Source organism: Pseudonaja textilis, chromosome 1, assembly GCF_049901715.1.
Source record: "Pseudonaja textilis isolate UNSWEBS1 chromosome 1, rPseTex1.2, whole genome shotgun sequence".
Lineage (NCBI taxonomy): Eukaryota > Metazoa > Chordata > Lepidosauria > Squamata > Elapidae > Pseudonaja > Pseudonaja textilis.
Genome location: NC_141990.1, coordinates 25,687,428 through 25,709,875, shown reverse-complemented (window position 1 = coordinate 25,709,875; position 22,448 = coordinate 25,687,428). Strand labels below are relative to the sequence as shown.

Here is a 22,448-nt window from a genome sequence, read left to right as displayed (position 1 = left end):
TTGCAGAGTCAGCCTATTGTCTCCAACAATCTGGGTCCTCATTTTACCCACCTCGGAAGGATGGAAGGCTGAGTCAACCTTGAGCCTGGTGGGATTTGAACTGCCAAATTGCAGGCAGCCGGTAATTAGCAGAAGTGGGCTGCAGCACAGCACTCTAACCATTGCACCACCAAGGCTCTAATAACTACATATCTTGCTCAAAAATAGGCCAAGCAGAAGGAAGCCACACTGCGTTATCGTCATCACTGTTCTCTTGAATCCACCAATCTTGGACTGGAATACAAAGTTGCTGAAAACATTATGAACACTAAACACAAGGAAACAACCTCAACAGTAAAATTACATTGACATCCGTAAATGTAAGCATCCTGATCACCACTTTTTTTTTAATTTACTGAACAAAAACAAAACAGACCCATATTTGGAGCTACAGAGGTACCTTCAGAATCTAGTAAGTCCATGAATAGCTTCTCTCTGTACCTCAGGATAATGACCTCTCTCTCTAAAAGAGATTTGGAAGCTGAATGTTCCCAAATGACTCCATTAAGAAGAGTTAGGACAACCATTTGTCTGGAATGCTATAAGGTTTCCTGCCTGAGCAGGGGATTGGACTAGAAGACCTCCAAGGTCCCTTCCAGCTCTGGTTATTCTATCATTCTGTTATTCTGAATTCCTTCTGGCTAAAACACTGAAAAGATGCTGATTTAATCATACAAGAAATGCTTTTGAGGGAATTGGGATGGCTGCCTCAACACCAACACTTCTACTCTCCCTGTTCTTCTGGCATCATGACTAAACACTAAAACTATGCCAAACTGGAGTTAAGATACCCCAGGCAATAAACTCATTTTAAATATTCTATATGAACACATGCACGGTAGAAGAGTGTTGGCTGGATATTCATGCCAAAAGCTGCTTCACACATGACACTGTGCCAAACAATAAGTTTTCTTTCCAAGTATATGCAAAGTAGTAAGAAGCCAATTCTGGCTTCCTAAAATATATAATTCCATCACATAATTTATCACATCCTTTCACTGCAGTGTCTTGTCAATGTTCTATGTCAAATTAGGGCAATATTTTGCTTTGTCCAATTCAGTTATCAAAAACTGGAAAGCAATTGGTGCAGTTCTCTAGAAAAATTGAGCAAAGTCACATTGAGTTTGACAGTCTCATAGATCTAATAATATGTACATAAATAAGTAAGTAAGCAAATATTTTTGTGGCCACAGTGAGAGACGTGAGGAAGCTTGGCTGATTTTGAAATCATGGATTAATGGATGGAGTTTACACTTAAGTCATAAACTTAGGGCAGATTTGGAAGAAGCTAGAATCTGTATTGGTATTATGCAGATTCTCCGATAACTGTACAAAGTCCAAGCATTTCTTTTTCCTCTTCACCATTTTTTAGAAGAGCACATAGTGAATTGTTTAAAAGAGTGGTGCAAATATTGGATACAGTCTTGAAAAGGTCCAAAATAGACAATAGAAACAACAAAACCACTTAAAATGACCCTCCAAAGAGGTTAGTTGAAGTAAAACAGCTTTCCACAGAATTAAGTGACAATCTATCATCCGACGTTTGAACAATGGGAGATGTCTTTATGTATTTGTCTTTGTTTCTCATCAATGGAAGAATAACACAGGGTCCCCGCACTCCACGTGCATCACTTTGGATTCTGGCAGTAAACATGAAAGCTTAGTGGAAAACAAAAGGCACTGACAGAGGATAGTATTTCTGTTGGTTCTTCCTAAAGCAGTATGGATTGATGGATTATACTGTACTAGTCCAGAAGTTTCCATTTATTGTTTTGAAAAAATAAATAAAAATACAGATATTTTTTCCCCTGTAGTAGCTGAGAATTATTTAATTTCCACCTTCCTCCCTACCACACACACAAACTTAAATTCCAAGCTATTAAAAAACTGAAGCTTGTGTGAATTCTGTTCTACAAACTGGCTGCATTCACACAACATACTTAATCTGGTTACTTGAATTAAGCTACATAGCACAACTATAATTAACTAAATGGAGTTTATGCAATATGTGAAGCTACAAAACAAAGCCAAGTTTAACTCTAACCAAGCATAGTCTGCTGTCTGACAGCTTCTGCTAAGTCTTTACTCAATCTGGTTAAGTGTGTAGCATCAACTGGTGTCCTCGGTTGTCCTTAACTGCTTACTTAAACCTCTTGCATCATGACTGTCTTCTCACTGTCTTTACGTAGGATTATTATTATTCTGCATGTGCTATTTTAACCTTAAAATAGAGGAAGAAGTTGCTCAAATCCAGAGGGGATTCCACACATACATTGCATTGGTAAGAAAGAATGCAGGATTCATAGAATCACAGAATCATAGAAACATAGGGCTGGAAGGGACCTTGGAGGACTTTTAGTCAAATCCTCTGCTCAGGGCAGGAGTTCTTCTTCTACCCAGACAAATGGCTGTCCAGTCTTTTCTTGAAGACCTCCAGCGATAAGAGACCCACAAGTCCCGGGGGCAAGCTGTTCCATTGATTAATCATTCTTACTGGCAGGAAATTTCCCCTTAGTTCTGGTTGCTTTTTGCTTTTAGTCCTACCCTCAAGTGCTTTGGAGAATAAATTGACGACTTCTTTCCTATGTTAGCTCTTCAAGTATTGAAAGACAGTTATCATGTCTTCTCTAGAAACCTAGTTTCCTCAGTTGTCATATGGTTTAGACTCCAGTCTTCTCATCATCTTTGTTGCTCTTCTCTGCACTCTTTCTAGGACCTCAGCACATTTTTTGTATCATGGTAACTAGAACTATATGTAGTATCCCAAGTGTGGCTTTACTAGTGCAGTATAAAGTAGTACTATCACTTCTCATGATCTTGATGCTATCCCTGTGTTGATAAAGCCTTGGAGGGCATTGGCTTCCTTTTGGCAGCTGCAGGACACTGCTGGCTCATATTTAAGCAGTGGTCTACTAGGATTCCTAGATCCCTCTCATAGGTTAAGCCAAATGCTGTCTATTCTGTTCCTGTGCATTTGATTTTTCCTGCCTAAGTGCAGGACTTTACTTTTCTCACTATTGACCTGCAATCTTATTGGAGAGATTTGAATAGAATAGAATAGAATAGAATAGAATAGAATAGAATAGAATAGAATAGAATAGAATAGAATAGAATAGAATAAAAAAAAAGAAAAGAAAATATGGAAAGGAATGGAATGGAATAGAATACGAATAGAATAGAAAAGAAAACAAAAGAAAACAAAAGAAAAGATGGAATGGAATGGAATGGAATGGAATAGAACAGAACAGAACAGAATAGAATATTTTATTGGCCAAGTTTGATTAGACACACAAGGAATATGTTTCCAGTGCGTAAGATGAGAATAATGATAGCAATGAATAAGTCTCTATTGGACACATTCTCTATTGCAATATTCACAGTCATTTGGCTTGGTGTGAATATTCAGGCTGCTGGTGTTTACCCAATGCACATCCGTATATCTAGCCTTCAGTCTGCCGCTGGAACTATCCAGCCAGCATTATGCCCAACGTAATTTTTTTACAAGCTCTGTATTCAGCAAATGCCCAGCATACAGACTGTACCAAGTAGAACCATTTCTGCCAATGAAGATCACTGGTTAGGAAAAATTTCATCTCCTGGATTAGATCGTATGACTGGTTTGCATATTATGCTAAGCCAAACTGTGGCTGGCTTGATGCTTTAGCTAAACATCTTGCATGAACCCGGACACTCTGGTGAATAAATTCTGGCTTATAACATGATAGGATGGATAAGGCCAGCCAAACCCATTGCGGTTAAGCACATTATGGCTTGGTGAACATATTTAGATGGAATCAAAAAACAGGGGACCAGAAGTGCTAAAAGGGAAAAGAGGCAGTTATCACAAGGCTTCTAATTATGGTTCTGATTTATTTTGATGATTTGTTTTATGACTATTATATTACTAACACAACACTTGTTATTGTATTACTACTTGGAGCCACTTAGGGTCACAATGGTTGATATGACCCAAAAGCATCTGTTACCCATAAAAATAAATGTTGTTGCTTGAAAACATTTGAACAAATTCTGGTCAAGAAGATGTACTAGCTAGACAGATTCCTTGCAATATGAGCAAGGCCAGTGGTCTCCTTTCCCATTTGCCCATGAGTCTGGGTTGATTATGAACCTTGAACTGATTGTGGATAGTGAAAATGAAGAGCTAATGCCGATTTAAAAGAAAGATGAGCTTCCCAGCATGATTACTGCTCAGTCATCCACACCTGCAGTTATACTTGCAGATAGGTAAATCACTCAGTATGGAAAGGATGAGGAAGTAGGAGTTTCTCCCATAGAAAAAGAAAAGAGGGAACACTGTGTTCACTAGCAGCAGCTGTTGTGCAAGAACACTGTAGAAAGTGGAAGCGTGCCCAAGAATCAAAGAACAGAAAATGCATTATCTTCATTTTGGTGATGCCACCCAAAGTCTATCTCAGAAGCTACCTTATACAGGGACAAATGATTGGTTCATCTCATCCAGTGTTGCATAAACTGTTGGCTACGTTTTGGCCTATTTCATCCCCAACTAGCCCAGATCTCTCTTGAGATAAACACGCCCAGGAACTTCTATATGCAAAAACCCCTTGCCTTTTAATTTTTGTTATTATTATTTTATTCTTGTTTTAACTGTATTTAATATGATTATTTATATATAGCTTTTCTGAGAGAGCAGGGCAGTTTCTAAATGCGATATATAAATAAATACCAATCTATAAAGCAATTTTACAGATTTAAAATCAAAAGGTGCTTCCAAACATGTGGGAGCATTCGTGTAGCACATGTATGTAACTCTTTACAGAAGCTGCATTTTTTCCAAAATTGTGCACCTGCCCTCCACATTGCAGCATGACTCCTACAAGAGAATTTTTTAGTTTATGGAGTTGCAGAGAGGTGCTATCCCTGTACAATCCTAAGCAGCTTTTTCCCTTTGAATGTGAATATTACACATTCCTAGTGTTATGTGATTATGTCAGTTAGCTTCAGTTCCTCTTCTTAAGCAGAATGTACTGTTCTCATTCCTGAGGCTGGTAAGTATACCAAACCTTGCTCACATCTAAATAAATAAACAGAGGAAGTGTAATTGTGAGACTTTTTCTAAAATAGAACAAAAATATCACATGTCAGAACAGCAAATAATTGTTCTGAAAGGGATGGTAACAAGCCTTTCACACTTGATAAATAGGGGTGTTTTTTTAACGTGGTAAATAAATATTCTTATACTCCATTTGCAGGATCCCATTTGAATAAGGAGGGCGCCAGTAGACAGAAAAGGCTAGAGAGACCATCTGAAGAATTTCCAGAAATATATCTTCTTCCATGAAAAATTAGCTTTGGTCTTCCCATGGTGATTGATATATGCCATCAAATGGGTTTCAATTCCTAGCAACCCCATGGATTTTCTCCATGATGATCGATGTGTACCTAACAGTTTTTCAGGTCCTCCTGCATCCATTGTTGCCAGAAATGAGTCCATCCACCTTGCTGCTTAGTCATCTTCACTTTGCTTCCATCTTTCCCAGCATTAGACCCTTCCCCAGAAAGTTGGGTTTTTGCATAAAGTATTGGAAGCAGGATAATTTGAGTCTTGTCATTTGGGCCCTGAGTGAGAACTCTGTGTTGATTTGCTTGATGATCCAATAAAGTTCAAACGTGTCAATACTCCACCTATTTTGCTTCTTCAAGGTAAATGTTTACTTCCATAGCATGTCATACAGTCACAGGAATACTTTGGCTTGCACAATTGTGGTCTTTATAAATATAAACACATCAGGGCAATTGAATTTTGCCAAGGTCTTCATGGTTGCTCTATCAAGTGCTAGTCTATGGCATATTTCTTGGCTGCTTGTTTCTTTACTGTTGTTGGTTGACCCTGAAAAGTAGAAGCTATCCAATACTTTGATACCTTTATTAGTTGTCAATTCTAAGGCTGATTGTTTTACTTATTGTCATTACTGTATTAAGGTTTAGTACTCTATTATTCTCTATATTTAATTGTAGTCCCATTTTTCTCAGCTTGGTCCTTACCTCAGTTAACTCATTGCAGGCAACAGTGGAATACATGGAGTTATATGGATTACACTGACCAATATAAGGGCTGTAGTTGATGTGGCTGCTACCTACAATGACTATAAACATGAAACTTTGCATAAAGACTGACATCTTTTCATACAGCTTTTTCTCATAAGGCTTTAGCAGGTGAACTATTATATTACTAATTATCATATTGGATTCAAAAACTTCAGTAAGCCATAACATGGGTTTGTTTGGTCTGGGTTTAGTTTAGTTAGGATTATTAACAAATAAGGGTTTAGGAAACTATGGCAAAATGCTGATTATAAAACGTTTCATCTGCCAATGCTTGAAGATCCAAATGCTATTTGGTATACAGAAGTTGAGGAAAGTTAAAAACTTGGCAACCTGAATGATAATCCTTAACGTCCTTCATAATAATGTATCTAAGCAGGCACCCTACTTTTACACATATATAAATGAGGCCCCAAGTCTTCTTTTATGCTATTTTATATTAATATTTTATTTCATGCATTAATCAAATCAATTAGATTTTCTCCTAAGCAGAAGGAAGAGCTTTGGAATGGCTAATGGCCATTCTGTCCAACAGAGATCTTTACCTTCATGTAACAAGACAAGAGTGATCCAGAGATGATATATTCCTTGATGTGCTCAAATAACTTTCTTAGGAAAACAACTATGGGAATATACCAATCTGAGCTACTGCGAGGAACTGTTTTGATACAATTTCGATTTTATGATCATATCAGTTGGGTATTGATTAACACATTTCTAATCCTCACAATTCTAATTCTCACAAAATAGTGAAATATTTTCAATATAGATCAGAGGTGGTATTCAGCCAGTTCTGACAGATTCTGGAGAACGGGTAGCAGAAATTTTGAGTAGTTCAGAGAACTGGTAAATACTACTTCTGGTTGGCCCCACCTCCATCTATTTGCTGCCTCCCGAATCCTAGCTGATCAAAGTCCCAGCTGATCAGCTGGGTCTTCTTTTGTTGCCCTGCACAGGAGAATGGAGCTGGAAAGCAGGTTAGTGGGGTAGGGAGGGGATGGGGAATATTACAGTATCCTTCGGCTGCCATGCCCACCAAGCCACACTCACCAAGCCACACCCACAGAACTGGTAGTAAAAAAAATTAAATACCACCATTGATATAGATGTCTACATATCTATAGAATATAGACATATCTGTCTATATATTCCTCTGGGTGGGACAAATGAGATGACTTGAATCAAGAAACTCAGCACAGAAGGGTTAAATTCACTTTAGTTGCTGTAAATCGGTATTACTTTCAATCTTTTTAAAAAAATTGACAAAAGTCTAACTGCAGTTTTTCATATTACTTTCTGCTATACCTTTAGACTGGGCGTTGGTAGAAGTTACCCTGAACGCCCTTTTTATCTATGCTGCGAGAGAGCCCAGGATGGGTTGACTCCTTCCTATGATGTCATTTAGCTGAGTCTGTACTAAGATATAAAAGCCAGACCCCGGAAGTTACCCTAGCTTTGACGAAGATACTTGACAGACTGAAAGGTGTCTCTGAAAGCACAAATGAACACAGAAATATGACTTACCTCTCCGGACGAATCAAGGGAGGGGCTGGGCTCTCTCACAGCATCGATAGAAAGGGCGTTCAGGGTAACTTCTACCAATGCCCATTCTCCTCCATGCTGCATCGAGAGCCCAGGATGGGACATACCAAAGCTTGCATGTCCACGGGCGGGTCCTCGTCCGGGTCATCACACCGACTGTTGAACCACTCGTTGAAGCACCCGTCTGCCGAAGGCTGAAGTTGCCGAGGCAAAGGCATCCAGATGGTAGTATATGATGAAAGGAGACAGAGATGTCCACGTGACCCTACGACAGATCTCCTCCAAGGGTGCTTGGGTCACCCAGGCAACCAAAGTGGCCGCGTTTCTGGTAGAGTGCGCTGTCAGTCCTCAAGGAACTGGAAGCACCCCAGCTTTGTAGGCCTGCTCAGTGCAAGATCTGACCCACCTGCTAATAGTAGAAGAGGCCTTGTACCCCAAGTGAGAAGGGAAAAGGAAACAAATATGCTTCTGACTTCCTGCAGGAGGAAGTGCGCTTAATGTATATTCTAAGAGCCCTTCCTACGTCTAGTGTGTGCCACTGCTGCTCTAAGTCATGGTGTGGGAGAGGGCAGAAGCCAGGCAACGTAATGTCCTGGGACCTGTGGAACAGGTGTTAACCTTTGGAAGAAATGAGGGGTCCAGACTGAGGACAACCCTATCATCGTGAAAGGAACAAAGGTCCTGTCTGATGGAAAGAGCAGCAAGCTCAGATACCCGCCTGGCTGAAGTGATGGAAATGGGGAACACTACCTTCAGTGTCAGGAAACGGAGAGACAATGTTCGAAGGGGTTCAAAGGGCGGCTTCGTAAGGGCATTAAGGACCTCATGAAGATCCCAGGAAGGATACCTGTGAACCACTGGGGGTGCAGGTTGGAAGTCCCCTTTCAAAAAAACTTCCTGACTGAAGGGTGATGGGATAAGGAAGGAAGCAAACCCCATGAAAGAACCAAGGAGAGGGCCTCAACCTGCCTACATAAGGTGTTGAGGGCCAAACCTTTCTACAGATCATGCTGAAGGAATCTAAGAACCTCTGCCAACTGGGCTGAAGCAGGAGAGAGACCCTTCCTAAGGAACCCTTGGGAAGGGCCTTCCAGGTGGCATCATAGATGCGCCTTGTAGAAGGTTTGCGAGATGCCAGGATAGTGATGATGACCCTTTCAGGAAGATCAGCCACCCCTAGCTGCTGCTGCCCAAGTGCCACATTGTCAGCTTGAGCCACAGGGTCTCCAGGTGGAGCAGAATCCCCTGATGAAGAGAGGTTAGATGGGCTGGGATCCTCCAAGGAGAAGCCCCCGATAGGTTGACCAGGTCCACAAACCAGGGCGTCCTTGGCCAATAGGGTGTCAGGAGGAGGAGCTCCACTCGTTCCTCCAACATCTTCCAAATTACTGCCAGAATGATGGGAAGCAGGGGAAAGGCATAGAGGAGACTTTTGGGCCATCTGCACCAAAGAGCATTGGTCCCCTTAGCTCCTTGGCAAGGAAACCTGGTGAAGAATCTGGTGACCTGGGAGATTTGAGGAGTGGAGAAGAGATCCACCTCCGGCGTTCCGAATCTGAGGGAAAGGTCCCTGAATAGAGACGGAGGAATGGACCATTCTGCCTGGTTGCCTAGGCTCCTGCTGAGCCAGTCGGCCTGGGAGTTGTCAATCCTGGAGATGTGGTCCGCCAAGATTGACAACAGGTGTTTCTCTGCCCATAACACCAACCGTAGCACCTCTCCCATGAGGGCTCTGGACCTCGTCCCCCCTTGCAGGTTGACATGAGCTATGGCAGCCATGTTGTCCATAAGGACTAGAACATGAGAGTCGGTCACTGAGTGCCTGAAATGCTTGAGAGCTAGAAAAATGGTTCTGAGCTTTAGCCAATTCATGGGAAGGGCCAGCTTTGACCTGGACCAAGGTCCTGAGCTATCTTGTCCTGCATATAGGACCCCCAACCCAGGAGGCTGGCATCGGTGGTTATCACTAGCCTGTCTGGGACCCTGAAAGGGAGTCCCTTCCAGATTAATGGGGAATGCCACCAATTGAGAGATCTCCGGATTTGTGGCAGGAGCGGGACCTTGATGGATGAGAGGCTGGTTCCTGTTCATTGGTAGGGAAGCAGGAACCATTGGAGTGGACGGGAGTGGAAAAATCCGTGGCTATGGAGATATGACAGGGGAATTTGCAGATCCCGATGGGCTGCATGGATGGAGGAGGACAGAATCAAAATGTCGTTCCAGTAGCATTGGATCCTCACTGGAACAGAATGCAGAAATGCCATCAATGCCGCCAGAACCTTCGTGAAGACCCTTGAAGCTGATGACAGGCTGAAGGGAAGTGCTCGATACTGGTAATGGGTATTCTGATAAAAGAAACGGAGAAACTGGCGATGATGAGGCCAAAAGGGGATGTGGAGGAAGGCTCCATGAGATCAATGGAAGAGAGGAGATCGCCCTCCCGAACGTTCTCTAAAATAGAATGCAGAGTCTGCATTTTAATTTGTCTGATTTTACAAATTGGTTGAGAATTTTTAGATCCAGGATGGTTCACCCACCCCCCTGAGGCTTTGGGAACGACGAAAAGGTGATAGTAAAGCCCGCGTCCCCATTGAGAGGGGGGAACAGGTTGAATAGCTCGGATTTCAAGAAGGTGTTGAATGGCCTGTTTCATGAGGTCTTGCCTTGAAATGTCCCAAGAGACAGGCCAGCTCAAAAAAATTGTTTTTCCTTTTTGTTTCCCCCCCCGCTTTTCAGGTGGTATTAGGAAGTCCAATTGTAACCCTGACCTAATAGTGCAGAGCACGCAGGCATCCATCATTGACTCCTCCCATTTGGAGGCAAAGAAGGCTAGGCAACCTCCAATGGGTGGGGAGAACAAGGGATTACTTAGAGCGATGGAAGGAACGACCCCCTACCCCCCGAAAGGGCTGTTTACCAGTAGAAGGTTGTTGCCTGCCAGATGTTTCCACACATTGGTCTTGGCGTTGGGAGTATGGACTCTGAGACTGGGGGAAGCGGGATGAGGTCTCCGCTCGAAAGGCAGGAGGGCGATAGTCAGCTCTCTTCCCAGAGGAAGAGAGAATCTTACGTTTATCTCTGGTTTCGATGCGATAAGGTTCCAGAGCATCGCCAAAAAGCTTATCACCCGCAAATGGAACCGAAGCCAGCTTCCATTTATGACATGACTCTGCCTGCCAATTTCTGAGCCACAACAGTCTTCTTGCTGCTACTGAAGATGCCATAGCCCTAGATGCAAATTTGGCGGAATTGAGAGTGGCATCTGCAGTGAATTCAGCTGCTGCGATAATCTTATTAAGGTCTTGGTGAAACCGAAGGTCAGATGTAGGCAATCTAATCTGGAGTTGGTGCAGCCACCTTATGGATGCCCTCATGAAAAAAGGATGCTGCTGCTGAAGGCTGAACAGCCCATGCAGCGCCGGAATGTCAACAGAAGGCACTGCCAGGGCATTGTCCAGAGCTGCGCTGATGTTGTAGAAACGCTTATCCAGAGAAGATGGGCGAGGACCTGCTGAAGGGGAAGCGCACTGTTCCTTGACCATGTCCAGGAGCAAAGCGGGAGAAGGCAAAACCCGTGCATGCACTACAGGCTTGGAGAAGAGTGCGTCTCCCTGGCTAGAGGGATTTCCTTATGGCTCGGGAGCCACTTCCTCTGGCGACAGCTTGGCAGTGACCAAGGCCTTGGTGAGTAATGGCCTGAAGAGAGAAGGATTGAAGAGGATGTCTGCTCTGGGCGAGAGTCCTCTTCCTCTGAAAGATTTTGGTCAAAGGTCTCGCCCTAAATCAGGGTGATGAGGCAGGGAACTTATAGATTGAGAAGAGAGAAGGGCCTGAGCCCTTTCCAGAGGTCAAAGAATTTGCTTGAAGCCTTCAGCCAATCCCTGCCTAATGGCCAATGAGACAACATCTTGGATATTCCCTGGTCTATGCTCAAAGGTAGAGGCAGAAGGCTGAAGGCGCGCTGCTGTGGGAGTGAAGGTGGCTTCAGGCCTAGATTGAGAAGAGGTTCGAGGCCTGGAGGGAGGGGGAGGAGCATAGGGCCCAGAAGCCTGTTGGAAATAAGGCCCAGGTCTGCTTAGATCCTGAGGATCATATTGTACTGCCAAAGCCTCAGGAGACCAGGATGGAGGATGGAAAGGCTCAAGATAACTTCTCCTCCCCTGGGAGGGCATGGCTGGGGCCCATGGGTATCACCTGAAACCTGCTGTAATTGCACTCCCTTCTGTTGAATAGTTCTGTCAAACTGCCCCTCTAGGGCTGCATGTCTGTGCTTTTCTGCCCTCAACTCAGCCTAAGTTGCCTTCTTAGGGCTAGAGCCTTAGCTCTGATTTTAGCAGCCCTCTAGACCGATTGGGCGCATTGCCTACATCTTTTTCTCTTATTGGGCTTAAGAGACTGCTCCACTGGGGGGGGGAAGCTCTGCCTGACCCTTATCTTGCTCCATTGTAGAATAAAAGGCTCTTGCGATGGAAGGAACTTTTTGGTCCCCGGGCTTACAATATGGCCGCTCACCTTGTGGTGGAAGGCTTCAATCCAAGATGGCCACTGACTATGGGAAACAGGCTCCGAGATCGAAGAATCGCTCCTTAGGCTATAAAGAGCCCCGAGTGAAGTCAGCAAAGGAAAGGGCAGCCTCTGGCCACACAATCAGCTGGCTGACGCTGTTATCGGTTTGCCGATCACCTTTTAGACTGCTCAAACTGCAGGCATGGGGGAGGTCTACAGACGCTGCCCAACTTGCCTGAACAGCGCTCTGGCAACGCTGCTCCCACCATTGCAGGAGAGAGAGCCCTGCTCTCCTGGAAGAGCAGCTGCCCTGGGAGCTGCTTGAAGCGAGGAAAAAGGGTACTGAAGATCGCTGGTGAGTGCTAACTAACAGAACGCTACTGACTGAAAGGAGCTGAGTCAAAAGCTGGGGTAACTTCCGGGGTCTGGCTTTTATATCTTAGTACAGACTCAGCTAAATGACATCATAGGAAGGAGTCAACCCATCCTGGGCTCTCGATGCAGCATGGAGGAGAATACAGTATATCTTTTCCCTTCTATCAACTTACTCAGCCCTTGAAAAGTCTGTAAACATGTATTTAATTTAGCAATAAGCAATTTAATTAAATTTGCACATATGCACTTCGTTGCATAATTGAAGTTGATGATAGTCATTTGCAGAGAACAAATCTTCTTTTTAGCACAGATATGAAAAAGAGGATGGAAATTTATCTCAAAAGTTCTCTAAACATCGCAACTTAAAAAAAACCCTTAAATAAATCTGCAATTCTAAATGTTAATTCTGCCTCTCCTGCGACACAGAAAGCAACTTAGATTCAGAACCTCTTTCAAACATCAATAAACAAAGAATGGCTGTCATCTATTTGTAAATACATAAATATACGCACTGCAAAAATTAAGAAAAACCATTACCCACATGACTGCTGAATATAATTCTTTTTTGCTCAGATAGTTTAGGTATTGGAATTCTGAATTTAAATCCACGCCTCTGGAGATTTTGTACAAACAGCTCCAAGCAATGTAACAAGACCCTAATTCACAGTCAGTGTAAAATATATCTATTTGGAAGTTCCAAGGCTTTCAAGAGAATGCTTAAGGAGCTAGAATTTCCATTTTGGAAACTCACATTTGGCATGAAGGAGTTGTTAATAAAATCTGACCTTTACCTGAGAATTTTCAGTATGATGATCATATTATTATATCTTCCAAAATTCACTAGGAAAGCTAGTGCAAAAATTATACATGTTGTACCATAAGCAATCAGCGATTGTTAGCAGGCACATCAAAAAGACAGGCTTAAACTCACATAGGATTTCTCTCTTCTTCTCCCCCACTCCCTCAACCTCCTCCAATTTGGCTAACTACTGGCCAGTTTAATTCATTCTATAACTTCCGTTGATCTAAGAATGTATTATAGCAGAATACAATGATTTTAAGGGATACTGAAGAAATTCTATGAAGGTATCAGCAATTATTAATTGTGATAGCAAGACCAGATCTCCATGTTCAGGAAATGTATACTGAATTCCAAATGCTGGCAGCAAGCAACAAGTGGAGAAATGTCACAATTGTCCTTTTGCTGGCCACTGCTAGAAATGCATTCTTGTCCAGTGATCAAAGATAAACCTCTTCCTTATTTTTTTTTTATAAAAAAACTGGGTAGATTCCATCACAATGAAGCACAAAATTTTACATCAGAATCATCTTCTTTTTTTTTTTTTTTTTGGCAAGGATGACTCTAGACCACATCATTCTACATTATGGGTCTCTCATGAGTCAGTTCCAGACACAGTGTAGAATTTGCACTTAATTAACCTGTCAAGGATAAGCATTCGAACATCTTCTCCTTGGTACTTGCTCATTTTCTACATGTATATAGATGGTATTTTTCTGAATCTCTGGCTGGGTTCTACATGCTAATGCAATGGCCGGGTTTCCACAGAACAATGAGCATGTTGTGTGAATCCACCTTCCATGAACCTCATCTCTATTCATAAGTGATTCTGCCCCAAGACAAGATGTACGTCTCCATTTCTCCCCCTTTTTTCTGTTTGTATCAATGTGTTTAAAAGCTTATTTACAAACAAGAAGCTCGATACATTTGCACTGAAAGCTTGCATTAGGTTTTGGGGACCCAAATGGACAACAAATGCTTTACATGACGTATGCATATTTACAGCCTTTATTCAGACTGCATACTTTCTAGATTTTGACAGAACAAACATTGGAAAGAGAGAGATTCCACAGGTTTGATACATACCCCCCCCCCAAAAAAAACACTCCACATTAAATACATTCCTTATGCAATTACAACTTCTGGGGGCTATTCCAGAGAATAATTTAGAGGCTAGCTTTCCTTCTGAAGATTGTGGTAGAGAAAAGAGAGGGTTCTCGGAGTATGAATTAGCACTGTCATTCTCAACAGGCACAATAATCACTCATACACCCATATAAATTCAAACCAACGTTCTATTTAAAATTTGCAGACCAAACAAAGCCATCTTTTCTGGGTTTGGGGGGAGGGTGAGTAAAAGAAATAAAACCATTTGGGAGTGAGAAGTTCAGCACATAGTTGTTGACAAGCAAAAGACAGAACTTTCCACTTTATGATCAGACTCAAATATGGTTTGCTTTGTTAAGAAGTTAGCAAGTTAACGGGCTAGAATATTGAACAGTGGGCAAGATTATGTCCAGCTTCTTCACCATGATTTCTACTTCTTCTCCATGACCACGGGACATCTTTAAAACTGTAGCTCTGCCTGAAGTCAATAGCTAGAAAGTATATTGGGGCATGTACAGAATATCTTTTTTTCCCCCCAATAACAGGTAATCACAACTAACTAAGAAAAGACTTCCTAAAAATCATGCAGCTTTGTATCCAGTTGTTCTTTCAAGGGACATATTTTTACCATTACAAATCTATATTACTCCTATTATGATTAGAAAGTTTCTCTTGTTTCTTTGCAACGTGCCCTGCACCCCCATCAAATTCTAAATTTTTCATATTAAAAAAACAAATAAGTGCCACGCCAACAAAGAATGAAACTCAGAAAGCATTATCCTTCAACGTTAAAATCTGAGTTTTCACACGGAAGTGCAGGACATATGCAATTCTCTAAACGCAAATAATTTTATTCATGTTTATGTTGTACATGAATACTTTTATTCATGTTTTATTCAGCCCTTTTATTTTTCTCCCAAATTTTTTAAACACAACAATGTTTGTAAGGGAAAGCAAACCCCACCGTGCACCCAGATGCAAAGCAAGGAATAAAGTAAAATCCAAGCTCTACAAAGGAAGCCACATAGATCTGGTGTCCCAAAAAGGGGGAAAAAATGTCTATGACATCTTAAAAACAGTTTTATTATTACCATTGTAGGTCAAAACCCACCTCAAGAAGTCTGCCATCTCCCCTTCTTATATCTCAAAAGCATCAGTTAGCCTTTAAAAGCCTCCTGTCCCTTTTATATTGCAAACCATCTATTCAGCGGAGCAACTTGCCATGTTTGACAAATCTATTGATTAGAAATGATCCTTTTCCAGAAGAAAGAGTCTCTGAATTCAGAGGCACTTAATTCTAAAGAGATACAGTACAGTAAATAGGGTGGCACTGATGCACAGACATCCATTACAGCCTGCTCCTCCCTCTAGAATATAATCACTCTTATCAAGTCAAATGTCAGTTTGCTTAACAAGTACAATAGTCACGTTATAATTGCTGGGAATGAACTGTCTGGCCATCCACTTTTGCTTCCCCCTCCTCTCCCAACTCTAAATGGCAAAAAAAAAGAAAGAAAGAAAGAAAGAAAGAAAGAAAGAAAGAAAGAAAGAAAGAAAGAAAGAAAGAAAGAAAGAAAGAAAAAGAAATGCAGTCCAATCAGCTACCCATTCATGAATCGACTTCAAAGTTTGGAGGTGTTGAGACAACACGTTAAATCCGAGTGAACAAATCCCAAAACACAATGGTATCGGGGCTCCTGCCTGAGCAGAGGGTTGGACTAGACGGCCTCTTAAGATCCCTTCCAACTCTATTCTGATGGATTGGATCCAAACCGGTATATATTTATACACCACGCGAAATGGGACACAAATAAACATGTGAAGAGGGAGATAGATCGAATCATGCAATGTATCGAGACGGCAACTGGGTTTTTCAGTAACAACGCTAAGTCCAAAACTACTGCCCGGTCCTTTTTTAACGTAAATCCGGCGTGTTGTGCGAACCCAACCTAAGAATTAGCGCAAGCGTTAGTCGGGCGCGTTTTCATCCTTCCGCCAGGGGAGTCTGCGATTCTCCACCTGGCGGCCCCCGGCCTCTCTTCCCTTTCCTAGGGACACGCCTAGGCCGAAGTCTCCCACTCCTGCGTGCCCCGGACCCTGGGCAAGCCGGCTCGAAAGGGCGACTCCGCCCTGGAAGTCGCCTTTGGGTCCCAGATCAGCTGGAAGAAGCCGCGCAGCGGAACCGAGAGCAAGCCCGAAAGTGCGCGCTGGGCTGGCGGGGGGGGGGGGGGATGGGGGTAGCACGCTGCCTCTCTTACCCTGCCTGCTTCTCCAGGGTCAAGCCTGGCTAGAAAAGTAGGGCTGGCGTTTCTCAGGCAGGTCCCACCGCCTTGGGAGCGAAACAGAAAAAGAAAGAAGGGCAGCAAAGGGTGGAGGGAGAAGTGGAAACAAGTGTCCCAGTCGCCTTCGCCTACCTTTCCAGCCCACCTTCGAAACCGAACGCCGTTTAGACGGGATCAAGAGCAACCTCGCGCCAGTTTGCTTCTTGGATCCAAAGGAGGGAGCAGAAAGAAAGGGGTGGGAGGTGGGGGAGCCGTTTCCGACGAAGCGCCCCCTCCCTCCCTCCCTCTTTCTTTCTCTTTCTTTTGGCCTGCCCGTCTGCTCAAGGCACCCTCGCGCCCACTTCCTGGTTGCGTCTTTACTTCTCCCCTGCCTGCAGTTACGTGTGTCAGACTTCCAGCGCCGATGCCAACGCTTGAACTCGCCTCTAAACCAAGCAGGAACCTGCCTCGGCACGCAAAGCGGACATGCTGGGCTGTTTGCGCAGCGTTTCCTTTGCTCCGCAGGTCAGGAAACTCACCTGAGGTCGATTCAAGGTCCTGTTTGGGCAGGGGTCGGCCTCGATCCTTCCAAGGAGGATGCCAATGGTGGTAAGGGGACTGGCTGTACAACAACCCGCGCGGGGGAAATAAACTTTTGAACAGCGTTCACTATTCTCCTTCACAGCTATGCTTTTTCTTTTCTTTTTTTTTAAACTGAAGCCACTCCCCTGGGTCTGGCTGCCCACTTCCTTCAAGAGCTCTCAGTGAGGAGGAGTGTGAAACTGGAGCACGAGTATTTGTCGAGCAAAAAGAGACCCACCGAGCTGAGGGAGCAAAGAAACAAGAGAACCAAGCCAAGACGGTCTGTTATAGCCTGGGTCCAAGGGGCAGCTGCTGGCCCTCCGATCTGCCTGTTTTTGAGGCACCCTGGATTGTCAGAAGTCAGGCCTAATATTCAAGCTTGCCTAGTGCACCATATCCAGCATTGTCAAATTTCCCAGCAGTGTCAAAAGGAAAGCCCTCAAGCCACAGCAGGGTGGAAACCAATTTGTGCTGAGCTAACAACCTCCAGGCTCTACAAAGAGTAAAGATATACAACGTGAGGGCATGGAAAATAAGTGATTCTTCTTTCTCAGGATTGCTCATCAAGCGCAGAAGCATTGAATAGGAAAAATGGCTTGAAGTGGTCACAATGAATCAAACCTTGTTCTTTCTGGAATAAGAAACTTGCAAAATGTTTAACTGAAGAGAGATGGAAAAATATTAAAGAAGAAAGAAGCAGCAGAGGAATGTCTCATCTGCATGTAGCCCAAAAATATCTACATCCTGCCAGAAACCTGGAACCTCAGATTTCTAGCAGAAGAAGAGCCAAGCATGTACACAATGCCACTCAACTTCTGGCTCCATAGTTTGATGTGATGTTGACAGCACCTGCTTAGCTTACAAAAGCTAAACTGGGCTGGACATGGACAATTTCCAGTACCAGGAAAACCAAAGATTCATACAAGACTGGCAAACAGGGGAAAAATATATATCCTGGAGGAACACAGCGACAAACTATTTTGCAGAAAATAGTTTGTCGTTGTCCTGGTAATCACCAGCATTGAATCTTAGCTTCTTTTTTCTTTCTAATGAGATTTTTTTTTACCAATGAGATGGAACAGGGACAGACAGTGGCAACAATGTGGCACTGAAAGAGTGGCAAAAGCATTGGCCTGGTTGACCATAGCAATGTCAAAGAAAGCCTCTGTTCTCATCCAGACATTCCACAAACTCCCCCAGGCTGTGTTCACATGATATACTTAGCCTGGTTGCTCTATAGCCCATGTGCACAATACTGTACATTCAAACCTAAGCTATCAAACAGTTTGAATCTGAACAATACATTTTCTTCCCCCAAGCTCCCTAACCAAGACTGAACCAAGTGGCATCTTTACCTGACCCACTTATGTGAACATAGTCATAGAAACTGCACTTTGCTGGTTCTGCAGCATCAGGCTGATAGATCCACCTCCAAAAATAGCATAGATTCAGCAATACCTCTGTTCCATTATGTCTCTCAGACAACTCAACATGAGCAAGCCCAACCACCCATGGCAGGGGAATTTTGCTAAACCTACCCTCTTCAGAAAATAAAACTAGGAAGTGAAGAAAGCTATGTACCAATTCTGGTTACAGAGCGGTGGTTGTGAATAGTGTATTTCCTCTAAAGTAGCATAAACTTACTTTTACAAGTGTGTGGCCATCTGTGAAATAAGCCGATGTGCATATCAAGTGAAAGAAAAACCCATGGAAAGAAGTAGAGAAATATTAAGGCTGAACAATTTTAAAAGGATTAAAAATAGCAAACCCAACAAGAGGCGCCCGCCCACACGACAAAAGATCATTTTGCTCATACTGCCCCTATGTGGCCATCTAGAGCAGTATACAAATTGCTCTTCAGAAATTATTGGATAGATATCCAAGCTCATATCAGAGCAACAGTAAGTACTTAGACAGAGATCTCCAACCTTGGCTACTTTAAGACTTGTGGACTTTAACTCCCAGAATTCTCCAGCCAGCATAGTTGGCTGAGGAATTCTGGGAGTTAAAGTCCACAAGTCTTAAAGTGGCCAAGTTTGGGGACCCCTCACTTAGACTTAACATACCGCTTCACAGTGCTTTACAACACTCTCTAAAGCAGTTGACAGAGTCGGCATATTGCCCCCAACAATAAGCCATAGGACACACCTTTTTCACTTGCTGCAATTCTAATAACTTTGTAAACATCTTTGTAAACATCAAGGAGAGAAGCAACTTAGAACTAAGGAGAAATTTCCTGACAGTTAGAACAATTGTTCAGTAGAACAACTTGTCTCCAGAAGTTGTAAATGCTCCAACACGGGAAGTTTTTAAGAAGAGATTGGACAACCATTTGTCTGAAATGGTAAAGGTAGTCCTCGGCTTATGACCACAATTGAGCCCAAAAATTTCTGTCGTTATTTCTTAAGTGAGTTTTGCCCCATTTTACGACCTTTCTTGCCATAGTTCTTCTGTGAATCACTGCAGCTGATAAGTTAGTAACCCCAGTTGTTATGCTGACTGTGCTGAGCGATGCCTGCACTCATATGGCTTGAGTCCAGCTCTGCAGGACAGGGTGAGCACCCATCTCTTGTCCCTAGCTCTTGCCCACCTAGCCTTTTGAAAGCATTGTTTGTGAGTTCAAAAGGCTAGGTGGGCAAGAGCTAGGGACAAGAGATGGGTGCTCACCCTGTCCTGCAGAGCTGGACTCAAGCCATATGAGTGCAGGCATCGCTCAGCACAGTCAGCATAACAACTGGGGTTACTAACTTATCAGCTGCAGTGATTCACAGAACAACTATGGCAAGAAAGGTCGTAAAATGGGGCAAAACTCACTTAAGAAATAACGACAGAAATTTTTGGGCTCAATTGTGGTCATAAGCCGAGGACTACCTTTACCATTTCAGACAAATGGTTGTCCAATCTCTTTTTACATTGTTTGTGAATAGACAGATAGGTACCACCATTTATTTTAATGGAATATAGTGTGCCTTTAAAAACATTGAACGTGGTGGTGGTCTTCTTTGACGTACATTTCCTCTAGCCACAACCAAATTTTATACCAAAAATCCTGAGCCTTTTTACAGGACCACCATACATGGTAGTATGTGTCCCGTTCTTTCAGACATTTCCAACAATTAGATGATTGGTTTCCATACATTTTGGCCAACCCTGCTGGTGAGAAAAGCCACCTATAGAACATCTGATATAAGTTTTCCTTGTCTAATGTTATTTTTTAAATTTTGCTCCAGATTGATTGCCATTGGTCCAGATTTATATTGTCTCCAAAGTCCTTAGCCCAGGTCACCATCGTTTCTTTGACCTGTTCTTCATGCATTTTGTAGTCCAGTAGGTATCTGTAAATTTTTCTTATTTGTTTATCTTCTGATGATAGGTACCACTATTTTGATGGTGGGAAACTGCTGGCTGTGTTCTGTGCGGGAAGCTGGAACTGCCCAGATATGATTAGCAGAAGAGGGGAAAGAAGTTGGAGAAAGTCCTGGACTTAGTCTGAGAAGCTGCTGGCCAGCCCGTGTGAAGCTAGTTCACCCTCTTGTGGTGCAAAAGTGCAACAAATGGACTAGTGACTGTGCGGGCTGCCAGGACTTCTATGGTGTGCATAACATTGCAGCCTCCCTGGCCTTGTATGCCATAGGCTGAATAAATAAAAAATTAATAATTCTCCCACACAGACTATCTGAATAGATTTTGGCTCTAACTCCTCTGGAATGCACTCCCTCCCTCCTCGGAATCTGGGCTGGAGTTCCTCACAAAGATGGAGCCTGAGGTGTAGTATTGTTAGGTTAGGGTTTCATATTATAAAGATTCTGTTTGCATTGAGACAAATATTTTGTTAAGTTGCTCCAGGAGCACATCACATTATTTGATCAGATTTTAACTGAAGAATCCTTTGCTCCACTACCTTTCTCCAGAGTATACTGGTTTATAAAACTGAAGTTTGATTTGGTGCCTCTCCCTCTCTCCCTCCCTGCCTCCCTCCTTAAATGAATGTGGTGTGTGTGTGTGTGTGTGTGTGTGTGTGTGTGTTAGGCTTAGAGGCAAGAATAAATAACTGGTGAAAGCTGTATGAATGATGGATCCATTTATTCAGGTTGGTAATAAAATACCCTGTTTCTCCAACAATCCGGCCTCCCCCAGTAGGAAGTCCCAGCATGTTTTATAGGCATGAAATGAAATTAAGCCCCTCCCCACAAATTAAGGCCTATATTAAAACATGCGAAATTGGGGGAATGGTGGGGGGGTTTGCCATTAGGAAGTACTTTTGTTGCACAGCCGGATATGGTGCTGCCTGCGTTGACCCTGATACAAAGTGCCCCACCAACGCCGAGGTCAACATCCAAGCCATCGCTGCCTGCCCGCCCAAAGAGGCAAGGGGGGGAATTAAGTCACTCCCGAAAAGACAGCCTAGCCATTTTTTCAGGGCTCAAAAAAAAAAAAAAAAAAGACCCGGCCTTATTATATGAGAAACACGGTATGAACTGTCATTTACAGTCTCAGGGGAAAGTAATATTGAATAATCAAGTACAGTAATTCAACATTAAAAGAATTATTTAAGAAATTTGTCTTTAGGCACCCTCCAACGTAAAGTGAAGACAGAATAAGTATTTATTGGGAAAAAATGTTTTAGTTAGTTATATGAACAAATTTCCTTTGCTGTGGAACTCTAAAAACAAAACCTAGTATGTTGGCTGTGGTGAGTGTCAGTAGATTTCCCAAAGTGGATGGTGCTAGGGGACTTCAACCTGTCATCCTTAGGGGTGGCATCTGAGGTTACCTGCCAGCCATGAATTTATCGAGGATTATCAAGGCTCCAACACATGCTTGATCTGCATTGAACTGGATCAAGTAGAGATGGTATGATCAGGCATTCAGTGGACTGTAACATCCACTGACAGATCAATCATTCTCTAAATCAGGGGTCTTCAAACTTGACAGCTTTAAGACTTGTGGACTTCAACCCCCAGAATTCCTCCTCCAGTCATGTTAGCTCAGGAATTCTGGGAGTTGAAGTCCACAAGTCTTAAACTTGCCAAGTTTGAAGACCCTTGCTCTAAATGCTGTAAGGTTGACTTGTGCCATCAATCTATGAGGGGGAAGGCAGGATCGATTTGATTGGTCTATGTGTCACTTGGTTTCCAGAGGGTCCCTGGGGA

General features: G+C 43.0%; 1 protein-coding gene across 10 annotated transcripts in view; it reads right to left on the bottom strand.

The window, feature by feature from the left end:
- PTK2B (protein tyrosine kinase 2 beta) overlaps positions 1-17,429 on the bottom strand; it is a 111,326-nt gene extending 93,897 nt beyond the window's left edge. For 6 of the 10 annotated variants that reach the window (XM_026715928.2, XM_026715931.2, XM_026715932.2 and 3 more), the window contains exon 1: positions 16,867-17,006. The gene's annotated coding sequence lies outside the window, so the exon portion shown is untranslated. Of the gene's footprint in view, positions 1-16,710; positions 16,730-16,866; positions 17,108-17,252 lie in introns of those variants that run through there. The other 4 variants (XM_087929555.1, XM_026715929.2, XM_026715930.2 and 1 more) reach the window with 4 other exon arrangements.
- Positions 17,430-22,448: the final 5,019 nt, after the last annotated feature.